Here is a 6,000-nt window from a genome sequence, read left to right as displayed (position 1 = left end):
AATTTTCTTTTAGGCCAAGCAAAAATGTCAATATACGTTTGCAGTAAAACAATGGATTTTGGCATTAACTGTAGTGAACATTTTTACAAGGCTTGTTAAAGTAAGAACACAGTGTTTTCACTTAAAATGTTTGAATGAAAAATTGATTGAAATCTGAGGAGATACATTTTAAGGCTGATGGCTTAAGGTAACTTCAAAAATCAGAAGTAAAAAAACTGCAGAAATCAACTTATTACACAAAAACTGTTCTAGTATCACTTAAACAGTTCTGTATCACTCAAATCTTCTTCTTTTCATTTTTGATGTCATTATTAAGAATAAAGCATGTTTGGACTGCAGTTAGCTGATCAAAGTAATCATACATAAACTGCACAAAATTGCACAAATTGGGCATTAAATTGTTTTTGTCTTTTAAATACATATTTGCTCATGTGATGACCCAATTGTGCAATGATTTATTTTTTGTTTTTCAAGTGTGACATGTTAGATCTGTTGTTTTGCACAGAGCAATAACAGCAATTAAAACAGAAGTCATTTTGCTGAAACAAGGGACATTTTCATTGGTCTCAGACAGTCATTCGCAGTATCTGTGCTGACTTTATACATCACACTGATTTTATGTTATAAGTTTTAACCTTTAAGTAAGTTGAGTAATCCATTACAACTTATTGAAAAAATCTTATTGACCAGTTTGCATTTATAATACTTTGATTATATTACCTACACACTTAAAAATAAAGGAGTTTCACGAAGCCATAGAAGAACCTTTTTTGTTTAAATGGTTCCATATAGAACCTTTAACATCTGAAGAACCTTTCTGTTTCACAAAAAGTTTTTTGTGGCGAAAGAACATTCTTCAGATTATAAAAAGTTAAGAAAGTGATGGTCCTTTAAAGAACCTTTGACTGAATGGTTCTTTGTGAAACCAAAAACAGTTCTTCTGTGGTATCGCTGTGAAGAACCTTTTAAAGCACCTTTATTTTTAAGAGTGTAATATGGATAAGGATGCGGCTATTTTACAAAGTGATATGTTTTCTTCAGCAGAAATAGAAGGCAGCACTTCTTTTGACAGGATGTTAGTTTGGAACATTTTGAAATATTCTTATTTACAATATTCTAATCTAAAACATTCAGGTAGTTTATAGTATTTATAATCAAAGAACGTTTACAAGGTCAAAATAACCAGTAGCACAAAAGTCTTCAGATATATACACTCTGTTTTAAAGAACTGCAGATGGAAACCGGTCTTACTTGAATGCACTGAAGGACAGAGGTTTGTAACTTTGCTCTTAATGATTTCACGTTCATGATCTTGCAACACATTCATGATTTTATCACTAGATGGCGCTAAGATTCTATGAAAATCTCATTGAAGTTCAAGGCAATAAGTTCTAAGCAGCTGAATGCGCAGCAGTAAACCAGGCTTCACGTTTAATCTGGTTTAAATGTACAGTATAATGCTTTGAATGATTTGAAAGGGTTTACCAGCTAAACCAGTTTTGATTCCCTTGTAACCCTGACTGCAAAAAACTTGCTTTTAATTTCACTGTTACTCAGGTAGATTCTGTTTCTGTTTGTTCACCCAGGGAGCAAACCATCTACATCAGACATTTATTTATATATATAAGTGCCTCATCCAAACCCCAAACCTAACCTTTACCCAATTATAACCTAAAGCCTAAAACTAAGTCTTGGCCCTCAAACTGACCTTTAAAGGGGACTCAGAAAGTTAGGACTATTTGTGTATATTAAATGTATGCTTTATATTAATTTCAGTCTAATGTCTGTTGCCTAAAGCAGTTTGGATGTTAAGCTTACATATTTACTTTTTCTTTCATGTATTTCAGGTTAGATTCGTCACCACTCATAGCAGCTGAAGACTGCTGATCAGACTCTACTACAACATATTTTACTGGTTACATGCGAATTTCTCCATCGTAGGGCTTCAGTCGGTGATGAGAACCAGGAAAACCAGTGATGTTTCACAGTTGTTGGTTCCAGGTTGAGACCATGCTTAATAGTATGTAGAATTTTTTTTATTTTTTATATATCTGTGATAAGTTCAGATATTCAATATCAACATACAATTTAAAACATGCTATACTTATAGGCCCGGTTTCGCAGACAAGGCTTAAGCCTAGTCCTAGACTAAAATGTAAGTCTGAGTTGTTTCAACTGAAATAAAATTGCACTGATTGATTTTAAAATATATCAGTGCCTTTGTTTTGTCTCAAGATGCACACCAGTAATGTTTTTTTCTAAGCATGTTTATAAAAATTACTTAAATGTCCTAATTGAACTATGGTCTAATCCTGGCTTAGTCTAAGCCCTGTCTGGGAAACCGGGCCATAGTCTACTAACTAACATTAACATATTTAGCTGTCACTTTTACTTTTGATTTCAAAGAAAGCTTGCTGTAATTGCTTTTACAGTAAGCAGTATTATTATGATACCCTTTTTAGTGTCTCTAAAGGTTAAAGAGTTTTAATTCTAATTTCTTATTCATATTGATCTTAACTGTTAAAATTTCAAAAATGTCTAATTTTGTTGTAACTAACCATAAACGTAAATGATCAGCATTTTTTAGGGTAATCTGGTTTTACAAGCATACTCACAAACAATGAAATATTGCAAAAAGAAAGTTCTATTTGGGGGGGGGGGGGGTGTAATGGATGTATGAAATAGTGTGATATTGGTAAGCTAACTGTAACAGTACAGTAATCTTGATGGCCACTAGATGGAAACGACCACTTGAATCTGACAGAATAATGAATGGGTTAATAAATTAACTATAATAACTTCATTTAACCTGGAAGAGTGAGCTTCTACAACTGTCCACAAAAATAAGATATATTAAGTGTTTTCATTTTTGATTTTTAAGATCAGTTTCAGTTCTAATACATTCAAATATTAGCCCTCATCAGAAATGTAGTTGCACTTTTATATCTTTTTTTACCCTAAATATGTTAAGGGGTATTTAAAGTTTTGCACACTTTAGTATGCAAAGTAGCTATACATAAGGTTTGTTGTAGTAAAAAATTATGGCCGGATGTGCCCTATTTAAAAGGACATCCAAAGGTTCTCAAGTGAGTCCTACAAGTGTGATGATCTAAGTAGTCTTAAATGGTGCCTCAGATATGTTGTCAGTTTACAGTGAGGTTATTTCGCTTGCATTCTGGTCTTTGAGTGTCCCTTTTTTAAGGTTATTAACAGATTTGCAGGTCGTTGTTGGAACACTAGATGGAGCCCTTTACCTTGCAAACAATAGCATGATCTTGATAATGTTCAGCTGTTCTATACTTAATTATACAATCTTTACTGTTCAGATGTCATGACTTCTAAGATACACTTTTAAGATACAATCTTAATCATTTAAACCTCATAATGATTCTGTTTGCTCAAATTATCACTAAAATTTATAATTCTGATGTCTACTGTAAGCACTCAATTTTATTGTGTTACTTTTTTCATCCAGGATAGTCTCTTGTGCTTTTATGAATGATCACAAAGTTGATTTTATATTGCGATCATCTAAGACACATTTTTCGTTGTGCTTTACATTCTGGCATATTTCTTTAATTTATGGTCCATGTAAAGTGCTTGTGCAAGCCACCTAATCTCTGATCTGAGAAAATATCAGTAATTTATATTTGAACTCTTGAGATCCAATCAATCAGTCATTTTACATTTAATGGATCTGTGATCCAAAATTGTGCAGGAACCATCTTTTGACAGGAGTGAGAAAAAAATAAAACCGATACTGAGAAAGAAAGGCTTTCTCTTGAAATTTTGCAGAACACCGTCAGTCAAGTTATAGATGCTCAAACTAATTCCATGATCTTTTGATATGGTGAATTTCTCGACAAGGTTTTCATTTAATTTTATTATTTGATTTAATTTGATTATTATTACTTTTTTTTGATGGCCACTAGGTGGAAACAACCGCTTGAGTCTGACAGAATGATGCACGGATTGATCTAGTACTTACAACTTCAATTAACCTGGAAACTGTGCGCAAAGACAAGATATATTAAGTGTGTTTTATTTTTCGTTTTTGTCTTTAAGATAAATTTCAGTTTTAACATTTTCAGTCAGTAGACCTAATAAAAAATACCGCTGCAGTTATATCTTTAGCTTTTCTTTAAATATGTTCAGGCAGATTTGATAATGCGTGCGCTCTAAACAACAATACAAGTATATGCAAAAGTTTGTAGCAAAATCGCCTGTAAGTTATATTGGATCAGTGAATTTAGTCTTAAAACCCGCCTGTGCTATTAAAATAACTTACATGATGCTTTACAATTTGACAGCGTTTCTTTCCGCGGCATACAAAATATTATACGGCTAATAGAGTAAAAATGTTGCATCTTCTTGAGTCCCCATGTACATTTGCTAGGAACAACAATCGAAAGTAACTGACTATAAGGCATAAAACCTTTTTCTGCTGTTTTAAGCATCTAGGGCTTTCGAGACATCAGACGTCGCTGAAATATTATATCACGGCCACAGAGAGTTGCGAAAAGCGCATAACATCATTAGACATTGAGTTGAACCTTTATAGATGTCCTTGTCTTGTGTGTAACATATTGTGTTAGTTTCGAAGTAACATGATGTTGCAGATGCTGTTCTTTGGGTGTTGACCCTTCAGCCTCTTCTGAAATATAGAATAGAAAGGATTTTAATAGACATGGACCTCTTGTATGTTTCAGTTTGGTCATGTTTCACAACGTAACAAGTTTCTAGTGACTCTGGCTATTGATCGTCAGATTAAAATAGAATATTTTATTAGTGGGTCATGATCCGTTTGTCCCAGTTCAGGGCAAGCAGGGATTGTGTTGTTTTGGACATGTCTTTCATAAACACCGACTGCTTTTGCGCCGCTTCGAGTGTAAACTGTATAGGCTACGCAAGATTTTCGTGTCATCAAGAGTTTTTAGTGTATAAGCAAGGAGAATGATTTGTGAGGATGCTTTAGCGAAATAATTACAAACATAGGCCTGCTTATTATTTTTAATTATAATGAAAATAATAGGGCAATGTGAAAAAAAAAAAATATGAGGTAAAAGCTTCTGATAGAAAACACAGATAACTGCATTGTCGTTACGATAAGTGGACTGTTTGCTTTAGATAATTATTTTTTTTTCTTTTAGATGAAATTAAGTGTTTTTTTTATCTCATGGGGTCGTTTTCCGGCTGTGAGCTCTGGAGGGCTATCTGTAATAAATATTTAATCAGGCGTCATTTGGTGGAATTCAAAATAATGCCAAAGAACGCTAGAAATCTTTAATACAATGCGAGTTTGGACTATTTAAATTTCTTTGAGGGGTTATTATTGTGTATGAGCAAAAACTCTATTTACTCCTTTATTTTAGCTAAATTATATATGAGTTATTATTTATTTGATGTATTTTGAATTTGCATTGCAGGTAGACAATACAAATTATTATTATTAATAATAATATTAGTAGTAATTAATCATGCTAATTTATATAATAATATTATTATGATCAGTTCATGCATCTGCAATAACCCCGTGGTTTCTCAGATTTAAAGATTTCTTGTTATCCATTAATTGAGTAGCCTATGTTACACAAGCGACATATTCCCTAGTCAGGAGGACAACTTTATTCCTCATGGTTTTACAAAATGAAGAGATGTTTGACAGTGTTATGGAACATTACTGCGCCTTTTCCTCTTTGGAAACACCTTTGAGAACCAGGGAACGTATAGTACTTACTGTAAATGCTTTGGATTCGCATTTAGCCACTGTTTATTATCTGAAATCATACCCGAAGGAACTTTTAGACAGATTTGGCTTCTGGAAAGCGATATGCTGTAGAGTCGATTTTACTTTAATCATGCTAAATGTATGAAATGTATCGTGAACGTTCCTGGGTTTTAAAATAGGGCATGTTTCAGGTTAAATCGGGAAAGCATGAGAGCACTTCGACTGCCAGAGCGCTCAGTGCCTCTAACATCAGCTGAGTTTTTGCGGCGAAT

Source organism: Garra rufa, chromosome 16 (assembly GCF_049309525.1).
Source record: "Garra rufa chromosome 16, GarRuf1.0, whole genome shotgun sequence".
Taxonomy (NCBI): domain Eukaryota; kingdom Metazoa; phylum Chordata; class Actinopteri; order Cypriniformes; family Cyprinidae; genus Garra; species Garra rufa.
The sequence above is the reverse complement of the archived record's forward strand: the minus strand, read 5'-3'. Positions refer to the sequence as shown.